General features: G+C 38.2%; 1 non-coding gene and 1 pseudogene across 1 annotated transcript; both read right to left on the bottom strand.

The window, feature by feature from the left end:
* Positions 1-2,500: 2,500 nt before the first annotated feature.
* The window catches only part of LOC118591427, a 30,358-nt pseudogene continuing 14,682 nt past the window's right edge, over positions 2,501-18,176 (bottom strand).
* On the bottom strand, positions 12,456-12,528 carry Trnaa-ggc. Its single transcript has one exon. It is a non-coding gene; the product is annotated as a tRNA-Ala (tRNA).

Genomic DNA, 18,176 nt, shown 5'->3' with positions numbered 1-18,176 from the left:
TTATGAATCTTGGGAATTTACCTAGCACCGGTTTCTTCCCTTGGCCATAATGGCCCCTCTATCAAGATAGCTGTCAATGTATAAAACCATACAGACACACTGAACAAACAAACAAACAAAACCAGCCACATGATCATCTCATTAGATGCTGAAAAAGCCTTTGACAGAATCCAACACCCCTTTCATGAGAAATACAAGGAACATTCCTAAACATAATAAAGGCAATTTACAACAAGCCAACATCAAATTAAATGGAGAGAAACTCAAAGTGATTCCACTAAAATCAGGAACAAGACAAGGCTGTCACTCTCCCCATATTTATTCAATATAGTACTTGAAGTTCTAGCTAGAGCAATAAGGCAACTAAAGGAGATGAAAGGGATAAAATTGGAAAAGAAGAAGTCAAGTTATCCCTATTTGCTGAGGTTATGATAGTATACATAAGTGACCCCAAAAATTCTACTAGGGAACTCCTACAGCTGATAAACTCCTTCAGTAAAGTAGGATACAAGATCAACTCAAATAAATCAGTAGTCCTCTTATATACAAATGAAAAAGGGGCTGAGAAAGAAATCAGAGAAACATCACCCTTTACAGTAGCCACAAATAATATAAAATACCTTGGGATAACACTAACTAAACAAGTGAAGGACCTTTTTGATAAGAACTTTAAATCTCTAAAGAAAGAAATTGAAGATGTCAGAAAATGGAAAGATCTCCATGCTCATGGATAGGCAGGATTAACATAGTAAAAATGGCAAACTTACCAAAAGCAATCTGCAACTCATGGTGAATTTTGATATTATCTTCCACTAGAACTCAATGGTACCCACCCAATGTGTAATGTAATATTAGCCAGTGATATGCAGAATGCATCCCTGTGAATATGTGGAAAGGTTTTGTAACATCTGTTTGACATTAAAAAATCAATGTCTACATTATAATTAAACATAGAGACCGTGACAGAAGCATATTTTTCATTATGACATAGCCATTCCTCCAAAATTCTCACAAACACTTTTAATAAGGTATATTTGAATAAGTTTCAGGTTACAAATTTGATGGACAATATCAGAAATGTCCCCTGATGATGAGGAAAAATGCAATGTGTCCCTTCTGTCTATCATGTACAGCACAGCACTTAAAATTTTAGTAACACAACCAGGCAAGTAAATTAAATACAGTGTGTGCATAATTGGAAAAATAGACAGGTTGTCAAAGAATATAGTAAACAAAAGCTAACAAAGGAAAAGTTTCATTTCAGAAACTGATTATCTTTTCGGAAGCTCTGTCTGAATGGATAGATGATGCTGAGCTGGGGAGGATGTATGAATATGATCAAAACACATTTTATGAGATTGTCAAAGAAAAAATAAAACAATCTTTTAAGAGAAACCATGTTTCAAATGTAGTGGAAAGTTAATATTCATAATTAATGATTGCATCCTGGTAGATTAAGGCCACATACAAATAATTCCCTTTGTATTAAACATCAGTAAACACTGAGATTTCAAATTACAAGGAAAACATAAACTCAAGTATCACTCCTGAACTCCACACATGTGACCTTATCTTGGAATTATGACAGTGATTTTGAGTAGAATAAGTAATGTAGTTCACAAAGGCCAAGTGTAGAACACGTTAAATGAAATATTTTTGAGTGGAAGTGTAAAAGGTAATGTGAATCATACAGGTTCTGGATAGCTGTTCTCAATTCACTTAATTTAGTGGAGATATAGAGACTTGGGGTCTGGCTAATGTCAGTGTGTGACATGTTTGTTACTTACAAGTGTTTTAAAATATCAAGTTTGGTAACATGCTATACTTCAAAGCCATGGCAACAACATCCCTCCTCTTTATTTCCCACTATCATCATTACTTTGGAGGCAAATACTAAGTTTTCCAGAAGAATCCTCAGATCATTCTAGTAATGAACACTGAAGATACTGGTTTCCAGGGAAAGAGAGTTTGAAGCATCATTTTTATCCCACTTAATTCAATCATGGTATCTGGCTTTTCCAATTATTTTTGTTGTTTGAACTGTGTTCTCTTACTCAACAGTAAAGGAAAAAGGCTAAGTATGAACAACATTGACTCTGGCAATGTGCAGGAAAATGTTATTTGACAGTGAGGGAAAGTAAGTGCCCATGACATACATGAGTTATGGAAGTAAGAAGAGAGGAGGAAGTAGTGAACATATATCCACACTGAAATGTGGAAAAGTAAATTAAGTAGAAAACTGAAACTGCTCTTGACAGAAACCTACACATTCCCTACATCCGGAACACATGGCTTCCAGGATCTTCAAAGGGTGAACTTCCTAAAAGTATCAGTTTTCTTTACAGTTCTTTCTTTCATGTATGTATTTCCATGGTCTGCACAAGTGTGGAAACTGGTGGACTTTTGTGTTTATCTCCTGATTGCATCTATTCCATTTCCTTTCTGTGCCAAGCCGCTAACCACAGAATCACCAGAGTAACTAAAACCAAGGCAGCCATGATCATTCGGATGAGATTTTCAACTGTGTGACCTTCATGCAGTGAAGCTGGGGGTTCTGTAAACAGCAGTCAAAGAAGTCACATCAAACAATAAACTTCTCACAGTAAATGGTTGTGCACCTAGTCTCCCATCTCCTTGACAGAACTATACATTTAGTGTCTTTCTCTTCATCTAGAATTCTCCATTTCACCTGATTCTCATATGGTCATGGTTTTCAGGTTCTACTGGTCTGAGCTTCCCCAGAGGATCAAATATTTTGAGTAGACTATATAAAATGCTTAACAGAGCTGGGCCATTCCTCTGAGCTCCTCATGCTTTCAATATTTTTTTTTTTTACGAAAATGCATGTTATTTTCATGGGAGTTCATCTTGCAGATCTAGCAAAAACATTTCCTGCTACTTTTAGGTGGGAAATAAGTTAGCTTTCCCTAATTTCCCAACTTCTGAGGAATTATGATCTCACACATTGCTCTACCCACCTCCCATGAGAGCTCTTACTTACCATTCTCAGTGTGGGTGGGAGACAGGTCCTTGGACTCTGCCAAAGATATATGGAGAGGTGAGAATTTGAAACTTCAAGCACGTGACTGTGGACTAACAATTTCTACCTCAATCCGGACTTTAATTACAACTGGCCATCACCTTGTTTTAGACCGGATTTTGTGTCTCTGGATTCCTGTTTGTCTATCAAGGTCACAGCTCAGGTCCACCCAGCCTCAGCAAAGCATGCCATTGAATATAAGAAAAAGGATTGAGATTCTGAGGGATATAAGACTTCCTGATGGAGTCTGTGCACCGTTTTTAACCACAAGGTTTTGGTGACCCACTGTTATCATGCGACTGTGCCTTTTATTTCAGGAAATAAAAACAAGAGGAGAGTGAAGGACTGAGGATGCCATTGGAGACTGTTCTGATTAGGTTTTGCTAACTTGATACAATCTCGATTCATCTGAGAAGCAACTTAAATTGAGAAAATGCTTCCATCCTATTGTCCTGTAGGCAAGTCTGTGGTGGAATTTATTAATTGATGGAATGATAGCTGATGTGGGGAGGGGGCAATTCCAATCCTTGATAGTATAAGAAAACAGTCTGAGCAAGTTACTGGGCAGTAAGCCTGTAAGCAACGTTCCATCATGGTCCCTGGTTCAGTTCCTTCTTTGAGTGCCTACCTCTAATTCTTTTTGTGATGGACTGTAAACTATAAAAGGAAACAAACCTTTCTTCCACAAGTTTGCTTTAGACCATGGTATTTTATCACAAAAATAGAAACCTAAGTAGTACAGAGAAAATATCTGATCACTCCATATACTGTCTGTTCTCAAGCCCTCCTGCCTCTGCTAAATTCCAAGGAGTCAGTGGGGGGAGCAGTTGCACCAGGGCAAGCTGATGGCTGCTGCTCTATGAGGTGTGAAAGTCTTTTGGAATATAGAGTTTCATTACTTCATTCTATGCTAAAGCTCTTCTCAGAGCAGATCCCTAGCTGACAGTATTCACTAAGAAAGGATGGATCAGGAGTCCTTACCTGAGACAAGGAGTGGAAGGGGGTCACTTGATTTTGACCACACCTGGGGACGGTTCCTAAAATAGCCATAGCATCTGAATGTACCATTGTGGATGGTAGTTACGGGGTCCAGAACTTAATGAGCCTGGAATTCTTAGGTGGAATTCTGCTGTGAGTCCAGGGTCCACGAGAGGTGGTGCTTTCCTTCCTGGATCAGAATGAATCTGCCAAATCCCAGTGATGAGCTACACTGCATGGTTATGGTCTCTCCTGAGGTCACAGCAGGGCTGGGCCAAACAGACAGGCTTGTTTTTTCATAGGCTACTAGGATACAAGGGGAAGTGTTTGAAATGAACTTTAGCTACCCACATTGCCCTGTAGTCTTGGGCACTGAGTGTAGTACCCCTGGAGAGTAGAACTCCTTCTGAGGGGAGAGGCTGTGCTAATAACCCCGAGTGTCCACTCACCTGTTAGCACCAATTCCAGGGTGTCACTGTGCTCTGACAAGCCAGCAGGGCTCTTATAGTAACACATATATATCCCTTTAAATTCCTCTGACATGTATTGGATGTTGACCTTAACCTTGTCTGTGCGTTCCGGAGGGTATTGTCGGTCCCAAGGAACTGAGCTTCCTTCTTTAAGCACGTAGTACTCCTGTGCCTCCCAGGAACCCTGACACCAAATAGTCACAGGTTCATATACGTCAATCATAGAGTGTGGATGAGCCCAGATTTTGGGCTTTGGGAGGATTCCTACAAGGAAATAAAATGCTGAGTCCCAGTACAATCCTCCTTCAGACACCAAGTCTTAGCATAAAGTACTTACAGCCATCACAGCATTATCCATAAACTTTTTTCAGTCCACTTTGTGAAGAATTTACCAAGAGGAGAGCAAAAATAAAGTCTGGTATTCAGAGGGAAGAATAAAATCTTGGGATGAAGGAGACACTCACCTGCCAGGCCTGCAGTCTTCTGTCCCACACTCAGTCCTGAAAGAAAATTCACTTTGAGAGATTATTTTTTCCATCTGAGAGCCAGGGTCAATATCTTGAGGTATCCAGATTCCATAAGACCTGTCTTGGAGCAGGTTTCCTTACAGACTTGAGCGTCCACTCTCCCTCTTCATGTCTTACCAAGGCACAGCAGCAGTTTGAACATGAGGGTCATGGTGAGTCTTGGCATTGTTCTTGCTTGTGCTCCTAGGGCACCCTGTCCATGTTCTGTAGAACCATCAGACAGGCTGTTTTCACACTGAGGGCAGGTCCTTCCTGTCATGGGTTTGCCACATCAGTACTATCACCAGTTTACCAGAAGGGGAACTTCTCTTTTTTCTCCAGTGCATGAGTTTGGTCAATTACTTGGATCTCTGAAAAGTCTTTAGAGAAAATGGGGTTTTCACTGTTCCTCACTGATTTTCCCCTGTTATACGTGTTTTTCAAGCCAGAGAAGGAACATTTGAATGTCACAGCATGTCATTTCACAAACTGAAATAATTTTACACCACAGATATTCAAAATCAATTTTTGTCAAAATCAGCACATTGTTCTAAGAAAAGATTCATTTATGATATTACATTTGGAGGCCGTAATCTCAAGGTGGCGCCATTGACTCAAGTCAAATATTTCTTAAGGCATGGCTCAGCACAGACTCTTATCCCTCTGCTCCATAAGCACCAATGGTCTTCCACAACTTTAGTCAGAATGTCCTGATTTACAGCAGCCAAGGACCAACATTTTTCAATTCCCCTCTTTCTTATTCCTGTGAAATTCACCTGTTTTTCCTACTTGTTTGCATTTTCAAAATGTTACTCTGGTGTTGAGGCCATAAGGCTTAAGTCCTCCTCCAAACCTTAACTTAAGTATTACCTGGTACCAGAGGTAATAAGTTCAGGTTCTGGGCATAAGAATGTAGACTTCTTTCACTTCATTATTCTGCTTGGAAGAGGAATTTTCCATTTCCCACGTAAACTTTGCTGACTGGCTTCTTTTATTCCAGGGACATAATATCTACAAGTTTTGGGGGTACCTGAATGTTGTTGTAAGCTATCGTCTGAAGATGACATGAAATAAAAATAGGGTTTTTCTATTTCAATTACAGTGGCTATGATGTCTACCTATGTTTTTCACAGGATTGGGCATAAAAATTTATTATGGATAATGGAATGGTTTCATAATATTTTGCCCCATGCTGATATTATGCTTTGCTAAAGAAGAGAGATAAGAGAGAAAGAGGTATGGGTTTTATTTGGTGGTATTAGTTATATAAAAATTCTCCAAACCTCCTTAAGCAGCCACATACCAATGCATTGGTTTAATAATCAAAATTATATTCACTGGTTCCCCACACCATACTTGGATGGCATTGATTTTTATTTCTGTCAGTGGTGCCTTATGAAATGTATTACATGGTTTGTTCATGTTACTCCAGATAAAGTTCCCATAACACTGCACTTTAATTATTCTAGAGCTACAGGAGTATCTCAAGATGGGCTCAGAAAACCCTAGTTAGACTACCACCAATCACTATTCTCCATTAGCCTCTATATACCTGGAAGACATAAGTGCTTATTGAGTGTCCAGAGTGATAAAGTTTGTAGTTCATCATATCATATAATCATCCTTAGATAATTCACAGAAGATATATTTTCCTTTAAGCCAATAAGGAACACGGTAGCCAGAACTTTCTATAACATGAGGAATGTTAAATTTCAAACAGCTATTATGTTCACAACACACAGTGTGTAAGCCTATTCTCAGTAAGGCATGTCTCCCAGCAATGAAGTTGTGCTTCAGCATACCAACAGGATAAACTCTGCAAGGAACACAGTCTTTGCACATCCTTCTCAATGCTGACCCAAAGTCACCAGATATTTGTGGTGGGATGTTGTTGTGTATGCTGTGAATATGTGTCGCTCTGACTGGTTGATAAATAAAAAGCTGATTGGCTCATAGCTAGGAAGGAAATACAGGTGGTCACTCAGATGAGGAGAGTTCTGGAAATTCGAGGAAGGACAGAGTCAAGATTCACCAGCCAGACACAGAGGAAGAAAGATGACAATGTAGAACTGAGAAAAGATACCAAGCCCCATGGCCACATATAAAAATGTGGTTTAATTTAAGTGTAGTCAGTAATCAGCTTAAGCCATTGGCCAAGCAGTTATAATTAATATAAGCCTCTGTATATTTACTTGGGGACATGAGTGGGAGAGATTTGTCCTGACTGCTGGCCAGCTTGGACAGAGGAAAACGTCCAACTACATTTGACTGCACAATGTAGAACAAGAGTTTTCACCTAAAACCAGAGAAAGTTTTAAAAAGAAAATTCCAAAATAGAACAAAAACGAGCTTTCTAGTTTTGGCTCTCATGTAAGCCACGAACTACAGTATGGAGGATTGGCAGTGGCATGTGGCTTGAGTGCAGTATTGTAGATTCCTGCCACTGTACAGAGAGGTGTCTCCAAGCTGCACAGCAGCATGGTACATAGTGGATATAACTTTTGCTAGAACAGAGAAAAAAATTGGTTTCTGGGCTACATGCTGGTTTGATGGAGTCATAGACCCAGTGCTTCCAAGAGTTGGTGGTGCACATGGCTCCCAGAGCTGGTGGTAACTGTACTACCACTATATTGGGAAGTTGAAATGGGCAGAGTCAGCAGCCCAGGCTTCAGTACTAGCCACTGCATTTGAAAGCAATAGATTCACAATAAGACAGATTAAGATAGAATAAGACTTTAAATGGTTTACAGTGTGTGTGAAAATGTACGTAGGTTTGGAAGAGGTAAGAAATTGAACATAGACAGTTGTATAAAGAAATAGTTTTAAAAATAAAGTCTTTAAAGAGACAGTAAAGGTAATATAAAAAATAAGCCACATAAGATGGATATTACACAGAGTTTCTGGATTGTGTTGTCTTTGGGATTTTTAACTGCAGAAAGACATTTGATTGTAAAGGCTGCTAAAATAAATTTAAATATATATATTTACAGTGATCTTCAAAATTTGTATCTAAGGATATGTTGTTTTGGAAAAGAGGTTCTGCTCCTGTTTCCACAGGAAATGAGAACCTATGGATCACTTCCAAGCTAATATGTTTTCATAAAGGAAAAGCCTCTGAGAGGTCTCTGGATGTTCCAACATGCAAAATCAGCTTCAAGACAACTGGCTCAGATAATGCAGCATCACAGACTACTCCAGTCAAGACTTGACCATAATTCTTAGTTTTCTCAGGATCCCCATAAGATGACCACTGCCAACAACCAGCAGAAAGTAGTGTAAGAAGCTATGCCCAAATTCTCAAAATATACTTTATAAATGTATATTTTTATTGAATGGAGGTTGATTATAAATGCAATCTCTTTCTAAAGAAGAAAAGGGATATTAATAGATATGATAGGATACAGAGCAACAACTGGAGGACATGGGGATGGAGGGGAGGAGCTGGGGGGAAGGTGAGGGTGTGGTCGGGGGGAGGACAGGGGAAGCCATGGCTGATGTGTAAAATTAAAATACAAATGTAATAAATAAAAAAGGAGAAAAAAGAGTAACAACTTGATTAAAATGTTTTATATTGCTATGGATTTTAGTTTATTGATACAAATTTAAAGTTAATTTTGTTATATTGTATGTATATATCTACTCTTGTTTAAGGTTAATGTTTGTACAGCTCATTTGAAATTGTAATGTATAATTAAGAAATACAGATTAATAATTAGTCATCCATGATATTCAAACTTATAGTCATGTTTGTTAAGTTAAGTATTTTAGGTATATAAAAGTGTATTTCAATTATGTAGGTGATCTTCAAACACTTGAAAGACCTACAGAATATGGCATTTAAAATGTTTTAAGCACTTTGACTCTGGACATTGGGACATGCCTGCTTCTGGCAGCACCATTCTACTTCAGAGAGGATAATGGGCATTGAAGGAACTCATTTTGGGTCTGCTTTCTTTGTGGCAAAAGTTAGCCACTGGGTAAAAAAGTGTCCTGCATTGACTGCTTGACAGTATGTTGTGTAAAGTAGATATGCAGACCCATAGGAAGGTGACCACTGAAATTTCCAAGATGAGCTGGTTCTTTAGGTTCCTGCTAAATGTTCTATAGGACACAGGGAGAAGCAAGTAAATAACTCTAGACCTATTGGCTGAAGATGGATGCCACAATGATACAGAGGAAATTTGGATGTCTGTCCTGGCAGGCAGCTGTCTCTGTCATTCTAGAATTTTGGACGTTGCTTATAATGCTCTTTCTGTTTACTAAGGTAATATTATATCCTTCTGAGGTCTTTGATGTAGTTGAAAACTAGGTACTTATAATTTTCCTTGTTTATGATAAAAGATAAATAGATCTGAAATTTAGACTCACAAATGTAGGATAGATAATAGAATATTTTCTTTAATTTTGCCAAATACAAATAGACTCAATATTGTAACTATAATTCTTGCTTGATAACTGTTTTTGTTAAATGTAATTTTACTATGTTAAAGTTACAATCTTCCTTTTTTATTAGACAGAAAAGGGGAAGTGCTATGGGATGTTGTTCTGTATGAATTGAATAGGTGTTGCTCTGATTGGTTGATAAATAAAACTCTGATTGGCCAGTAGCCAGAAGGAAGTATAGGGGGGAAACAGATGAGGAGGATTCTGGGGAGATGGAGGACAGAGTCAGGAGCTTTCAGCCAGACACAGAAGAAGCATAATGACAAGGCAGAAGGGAGAAACAGTACCAAGCCACATGGCTAAACATAGATAAGAATTATGGGTTAACTTAAGTGTCAGAGCTAGTCAGTCATAAGACTGAGCCAATGGCCAAGCAGTTATAATTAATATAAACTTCTGTGTGTTTACTTGTGGGAGAGATTTGTCCCAATGGCCAGCTGACTGGGACACAGGAAAACATCCAACTACAGCTACTCTTACATTAATTCCATCATGGAAGAATGAGTAACAAGACATACCTCACAAATAAATAGTTAGATCTGGAAACACACATTTTGAGTAAACTAACTTTGATCCAGATGTAGAAGCACCATATGTTTTATATAATTTCAGGAGTTATTCTTAAAACTTCAGGTGTGTGTGTGTGTGTGTGTGTGTGTGTGTGTTTCATTTGATATATCCATAGATATTAGGAAATTTGTCAGTTGCCATTAGAATAGTACTTAAAAGGATGGTGAATGTTACAACCTTCTATAGTGGAATAAAGAGCAGTCAAGGTACAGAAAGGTTTTAATGGCAGGGCAGATGTGTGTTGTTTCTTGATTTTACTCTATTGGCTCTTTGATTTTTGGTGGCCCTATCACCAAGCTCCCAAGTAAATACACAAAGAGACTTACTATTACTAATAAATACCCAGCCTTAACTTGGCTAATGTCTATCCGATGTTTCTTTACTTGAATTATCCCATCTACTTGCCTGTGGGCTTTCTTCTTTTCTCACTTCTGTAATCTTACCTTCAGTCTCACTCTGTGGATGGCTGTGTGACTATGTGGCGGACTCAGTCTTATTTTGTGTTTTTCTTCCCTTCTCCCAGATTTCTCCTTCTATCTATTCTCGCTGCCTGCCAGCCCAGCCTATCTTTTCTCCTGCCTTATTACTGGTCATTCAGAACTTTTGGTCCAATCAGGTGTTTTAGGCAGGCAAAGTGACAGAGCTTCAGTATTAAAGAAATGCCACACGAAACAATACAATGCATCTTTGCACCATTAAATGAATGCTCCACAGCATAAACAAACTTAACATATCTTAAAACAATATTTTGCAGCAGATGTGAGGAGAAGATAGAGCATGGAATAGAGAGAGGGATAACCAACCTTAAATACATTTCAAAATGCTCATATGGAAAATTACTTCTCCTTGAATACATACAATGATGTATATTGAGAGTTTAGTTGGAGTTCCCTTAGATTGGGTTAATAATTCCACTAAAAGAGACAACAGAAATATAAAGAAAATTCCAAGTTTTGGAACAGCTGGCTTTCCTCTTAGTTGTTAGACAGTGGGTTACAATTGACCCCATAAGTATTTCATGTTATGCCAATGCACTTGGTTTCTTTTCAGATCTTGTCAGTATGGACCTTTCATTGAAGACTCCATATCCTTGAGTCATAGAACATGGAGAAATTGAGCTTAGGTGATATGAAGGTTAATTTCTACTGGCTAGTATTTATTGTATTAGAATTTGATATGACAAGGATAGAGGAGAAAAGGAAATCACTTACCTTATCCACCTGACATTAATCTGCACACCCATGAACATATGATTTTTGACAAAAAAGACAAGACTGTACAATGGAAAAAAGAAAGCATCTTCAACAAATGGTGTTTTTATAACTGGATGTCAACATGTAGAAGGCTGCAAGTAGATCCATATCTGTCACCGTGCACAAAACATAACTCCAAGTGGATCAAAGACCTCACATAAATCCAGTTACTCTGAACCTGATAGAAGAGAAAGTAGGAAGTACTCTTGAACGCATTGGCACTGGAGATCACTTCCCAAATATAACACCAGTAGCACAGACACTGAGAGAAACAATTAATAAATGGGAACTCTTGAAACTGAGAAGCTTTTGTAGAGCAAAGGACACGGTCAACAAGACAAAGCGACAACCTACAGAATGGGAAAAGTTCTTCACCAACCCCACGTCCAACAGAGGGCTGATATCCAGAATATATGAAGAACTCAAGAAATTAGACATCATAATGCCCAACAGTCCAATAAAACATGGACTATAGAGATAAACAGAGAATTCTAAACAGAGGAAGCTCAAGTGTCTGAAAGACATCTAACAAAGTGCTCAACATCCTTAACCATCAGGGAAATGTAAATCAAAATGACTCTGAGATACCACCTTACACCTGTCAGAAAGGATAAGTTCACAAACACTGAAGACAGCTTATGCTGGAGTGGTTATCTTTAGTTATCTTCTATGTTCCATTCCTAGGTCATGATACATCCTTAAGAACACATTCCTCAGTTTACACATCCATTTTAAGATTGACTTTATTTTATTTTTTCTTTATTATATTTGTGTTTTATTTTCACACATCAGCCATGGGTCCCCTGTCCTACCCCGTCCCTCCCCCACCACCCCTTTTTTCCCATTCCCTTTCCTCCATTCCCATGTCCTTCAGTGCCAAGACTCCCATGGGGATTCATTTAAAACTGGTGGATTCAGTACAGGCAGGTCTTGTCCCCTCCTTCCAGGCTGAGCAAAGTGTCCCTGTGTAGTCCAAGGTTCCAAACAGCCAGCTCATGCACTAAGGACAGGTCCAGGACCCACAGCCTGGATGCCTCCCAAACAGTTCAAGCTATTCAATTGTCTCACTTATCCAGAGGGCCTGATCCAGCTTGGGGCTCCACAGCCTTTGCTTCATAATTCATGTGCTTCCATTCATTTGGCTATTTGTCCCTGTGCTTTTTCCAATCTGGGTCTCAACAATTCACACTCTTTTTTTGGAGCTGGGGATTGAACCCAGGGCCTTGTGCTTGCCAGGCAAGTGCTCTACCACTGAGCTAAATCCCCAACCCAACAATTCACACTCTTATAGTCCCTCATCTTTCTCAACAATTGGACTCCTGGAGCTCTACCTGGAGCCTGGCCAAGGATCTCTGCATCCACTTCCATCAGTTATTGGATCACAGTTCCAGCACGACTGTCAGGGTGTTTAGTCACCTGATGACCAGACTAGGTCAGTTCAGGCTTTCTCTTGACCACTCCCAGCAGTCTGCAAAGGATATATCATTGTGGATTTCTGGGGACCTCTCGAGCGCTTTGCTTCTTCCTGTTCTCATGTGGTCTTCACTTATCATGGTCTGTTACTCCTTGTTCTCCCTTTCTGTTCTTGATCCAGTTGGGATCTCCAGCTCCCCTAAGCTTTCTTTCCCTTGAACCTTGCCCTTCATTACTCCCACTGTTGTCCAGGTTGTTCATGTAGATCTCATCCATTTCTCTGTCATTGGGCGATGACCTTCTCTATCATATCTATCTTTGTCTCTCTCTCTTTTTCAGTGTTTGTGTGTGTGTGTGTGTGTGTGTGTGTGTGAGTGTGTGTGTGTGTGAGTGTGTGTTTGTGTCTTTGTATGTGCTATAGGTACAGTTGCTTTTATAGGTCAGAAATTTTGAATCCCTTTGAACTGGAGTTAAATGCTGACTGGATGCTAATAACTGAACTGGATCTTCTGTAAGATCACTCAGTGCTCTTTAACACACAGGCTATTTTGAGCCTCAACTTGGAACTCCCAAATGTCTACACTGTCACCTTAACATCATCTGTCCTTACTGAGTTGCTTTACCATCAGCCTCATTTTCTGTTCCATGTATAAAAGAGAAGGTGAAGTATTTTTTATGTGATGTTAGCGATGTAATTCAGAGTTAACTGAAAACAAAATAGATGTGATAATTTATTTTACATATCATTTTGCATATTCTGGGAAACTGGCCTCATTTTCCTGCACACAGAAAGCAGAAAATTATTTCAGAATTGTAAAATTGACAGTCAGTTATGTAATTAATAGGAAAAATATTAGCATAAGAAAGTTTTATATTTTTGTAAATTTGTAATTGACACATGGTGATTTTCATGTTCACAGCCAACAATGAACTTTTTATATTCATATGTATATGATGTAATATTGCAGGAAGCTAACAAACACTAAGAAAAATAATTGTATATGTAAAATAAGAAGAAATATAATAGGAAGCAATGAAGATGTAAAACACGGACTAAAATGAACCTGTTATATTGATATACAGATGGCAAAGCCTCAAAAAAAATCAAATAAAATTTATATAAGAACAAATCAATATTTCTATAACCTGGCTTCTGGAAATTTGTTTAAAAGCTTATGGAAACAGATAACTTACCAGGGAAGAACCACTTCAGTGATACATGCCTATTTAAAAAAATTTTTGTTTCTTCCAAAATCATATACAACTGTCTCCACTTCCAGCCTTTTCTTTGAGCTCTCTGACTTGTATCTACAAACAGGATTGTCTTCATGGGTAAGCTGGTCATGGATTACTTTAACCTGTTTGTTCAGTTACCTTCCAAAGTTAAGTAAGACTAATGGAAAAAGAAACTTTTGGGTGGACCCTAAAGACAACAGACACTTAGAAACAGGAAGGACCCAGCACTCAGGAGGCAGAGAAAGAGGCAGGCAGATGTCTGTGAGTTCGAGACCAACCTGGGATACAAAGCGAGTTCCAGGAAAGGTGCAAAGCTACACAGAGAAACCATGTCTCAAAAAAAAAAAAAAAACAACAAAAAGGGAACAGGAAGGAAAAAGGACAGATATCAGTGCTGTGGGCTCACATTGGATGATACAATATGGAGAAGTTGCCCAGAGAATGTTAGTATGACTCATTGGAAAGAATATGCTTCTGAGATCTGTTGCTATACGTGCCACATCTAATGCACAGTAACACCAGAATAGTTCTTTAATTCCCACACCACAATGAAATGATAATATATGTGTTGAGATATATATTCATTATCTTTAATTATTTTCTACACAATGTCTATCTGTGATATAATCAGATTGTAACACATAACAGATTATAATATTATTACAATACAAAATATAATTTAAAATGAAATGAATTTAAAGGGATTTGAATATATAAACAAGCCACAATAAACACATCCAAAGTCCAAAATGAAGCATCCCTTGGACAGTTTTTGTGCTGAGTCTACTGAATGCTGTCTCCCATATGCCCAGCTCCTTCATGTGTACTCCACACATCAAGTATAGAAACTAAGTTCTCATATCCTCTTTTTCCTTCTCCATAGAAGGACTAATTTCAGAAGTGAAACACAGACCAGAAGAAAGAAATAGAAACTAGGTTAGGAGTTATAGAATGAATTTCATTTTCAAGCCTACAAGTCAATAAAAAGAAGAGTCACAGATGAGATTCAAGTTGAGCCCTCAAACATGAATTAACATGGACTTGAGAGTGAATCACATTTTTAACCCTCCAAAGCATATTGTTCTTGGTCAGAGGAGTCCTCACCTCTGGTCTTCTGGATTGTTGTGATAGTCTCAATATCATACAGATAGAATTGTCCCGCAAGACGCTCACATTAGTAGAGAGTGATATACGGTAATTTTAGCTAAAAATTGCAAAGAATCCCATAGTCTCTTGGAGAAGTGGAAATTTTGTACACCTTCCAAGGAGCTAACTCATCTTACCGAAACTGCTGATGCAACCTTTTGGTCTGTTAGTGATTTTGGTGTAGCCTGTCCACATTACCTACAGCATAGACCTCAGAGAAGTACCTGGGATTCTCATCTTTCTTTTTCCATTACCTACACCCCATTCCATCTTCCTTTTTTATCAACTAGAGTCTCTGATCATGTTTATGCCTCACAACTTTCTTTTAGGAATACAAATGATATGTGTGATCTTTTACTCAAGGCCTATGGCTTTCAATGGTATTGGCTACTCTCTACCTCTTCTTCCTCAGTTTTAGGACTTTATTGGCTTGGTGCACTTATTCTTTCGTTTCTCATTCATTGAGTCTCATCATTCCACATTTAAGAAATAAGCAAGCATATCAGTATCATTAACCCAGTAAATAATGTGGAACAAAGAAGAAATAGTCTCCATTTTAAAGAAAGGTCTGATTTTGGGAGTAATGGTGAGTAACTAAAAGTGATTGCACATGCTAGTCTCATTTTTGAACTACCATGAGACTCATGAAGGAAATATAGAGAGAAGAAATGAGGAGCTCAGTGATGTGCTTGTGAGTTGAAGAGTAGTTACAAAGGTGAGAATATTGGTCTGGGCATGGGTATCTTACTGACTTTATCTAAGTGAATGACCTCATGAGGTAGAGATGAGAGTCCTAGCATATCCTGAACAGAGAACTTGATACCCATGTTCTTTACTATAGAATTAAATGTAAAGACTTTATGAGAATAAAAACCAGTTGTTTTCATAAGTGAAATCTACTCAATAAGTAAATTTCTAAGAGATACTTAATACTGTTCTTGATTTCAGGGAATTAAGCCCCAGTTTAGTTTGGGGACAGAAGAGTTGCAGATGTCATTGTAACTCATGTTAAAATATCAGTGAGAACAGGTTGTTGAATTAGAGATGTCTTGTGGGTGGTAGGCTGGATGAATTTTAGAGTGGGAACGATCAAGTCACATTATATTCACTTAAAAATTATCTCAACTTAATTTAAGACCTTAGATTATAGATATATTTCTCTTCTTTGAAATCAACAGTAGTGTGGTCTCAATATGGAGTTAAACATTCTCTAGAACACAATGTTGCATTCAAGCTTCTTTCTATACTGAGAACATCCAAGTTGGAATGCTTATAATGCATTTTGAAAGTTACTAAACATCTCTTAATTTCTGTTACATTAATGTAACTTAGAAATATTATGCCTTGCAGAGTAGTTTTTTGTGTTCTGCTTGGTGTAGGTTGTATTATAAAGCAACAAGAATATTGGTATTTCTTTGGAAAAGACAGAGCTTCCACATTGATAAAATAGATACATTTTGATCTACATGATATTTGTAAATTCAACTGGCCATAAGTGGGAAAGGTTTGGACTTCTTGTGACCTTTGTTGGGTTGAGTGCACACTGTTCACTTTTATACCCAGGATCCTCTGATCTGATTTTAGTTAGCAGTTGTCAAAACTTCAAGTATTCTTATAAAAGTCTTCTTCAATTGTGTCTTACATCTATGTAAAAAGACACCCACAAGACAGATCCAAAAGCAAGCTAAAATAACGTATAAGGAAATAGAAATTTTAATATGCCACAGCATTCAATCAATAAGTTTAATCAAATTCTGTAACTTCCAAACATGATGTCTCAAAACCACAAGTAATATGGCAAATGCACTGGGAATGACATCATTTTCTGAGAATTAACCACATGATTCAGAAGAGTCCATATGGTAGGTCCTTTGCAAGTGTTTCACTTCTAAGATGAAAGCCTTCACTGATTGAAATGTTACAACTCTACTCGCACATGAGGAAGGTTTCCCCAGTCCAAGTGTTACAGCTCTACTGGCAAATGAATCCTGACATTGGGAGCCAGGGAATGCCACAAAATCAGACAAAAAAAACCCAAGATTCTCATAAGAGATTTATTGGGAAGCGAAATTCTAGCTGGATAACCTCCTTCTTTTCATGGAGAAGTTGCAAGGAACTGAGAAAAGGCATTTTCTATATAAGGTAATTTTGGAGGCAAAGATTTACAATGTGTCCTGAGATTGGAGGGATTCTGTGGCCTGATATTGAATCTCAGTGACTGGTAGGATTTCATGGTCAGAGACTGGTGTTTTTTTTTTCCTTTGCTCTGGTCTTGGGATTGTGGTCAATCAGGGTCAGAATGTTCTTTCCATTGGCCATGTTTTGGGGGTCAAGTAAAGGTCAGTGTGTTCTTTCTTTGAAAGTGGTCTCTAAGTCATGTCAGGACCACAGTGTTCTTTCCCTGGCCCTTTTACTTTATACCCCTCAGCATACCAACTGACACCAGATAAATTTGGGTGAATGATGGTTTGTATTTGAGGAACTACACAGGAGTTTACAGAGACACTACACCTGTGATAGACCCTTTTGTTTTTTTGTTTTCACTATCACTTGTACCCATGGATACTCCTTCATGGCACAGTTCCAAGGTGTCTTCCCTGTTGGAGAGTTCAACTCTTTGGAGGAGGTCATGGCTTTATCAGATGATGTTAGAGTTTGAAAAGGACTGGTTCAACTCTGATCAGTTTTTCTTTTTGTTCTAGATTAACCGTGGCATTCTGTTTTCTCCATCATTTGTACTCTCTTACAAGTCTGTTTCCCTTTGCGTCACTCCTAATACCTCAACACCACTACCTTACAACTTGATATAGGATTAGTGCCCTTTATAGAGAAATGGATCCAGGAATAATGGAGAGATCAAACAGACATCATCTCATCTTTCAATATTGTTGAAGGAATGTTTGATTATAGAGTCAAACCAGACAGCTTGACCTACAGTCCAGTTACCAGAACATACAACCTCAATGACTATGCTAGGTTGCCAACTTAACTACCTCTGGAAATAAACAAACATAAATGAATGGGCACACCTATGAGAGGCTTTTTTTCTTAATTAGATAATTTTAAGAAGGAAGAGCAACTTATACTCTGCATCTTTTAGACGTGAAAATAAGCTTCACTC

This window comes from Onychomys torridus, chromosome 1, assembly GCF_903995425.1.
Source record: "Onychomys torridus chromosome 1, mOncTor1.1, whole genome shotgun sequence".
Lineage (NCBI taxonomy): Eukaryota > Metazoa > Chordata > Mammalia > Rodentia > Cricetidae > Onychomys > Onychomys torridus.
This window is presented reverse-complemented; position numbering and strand designations above follow the sequence as displayed.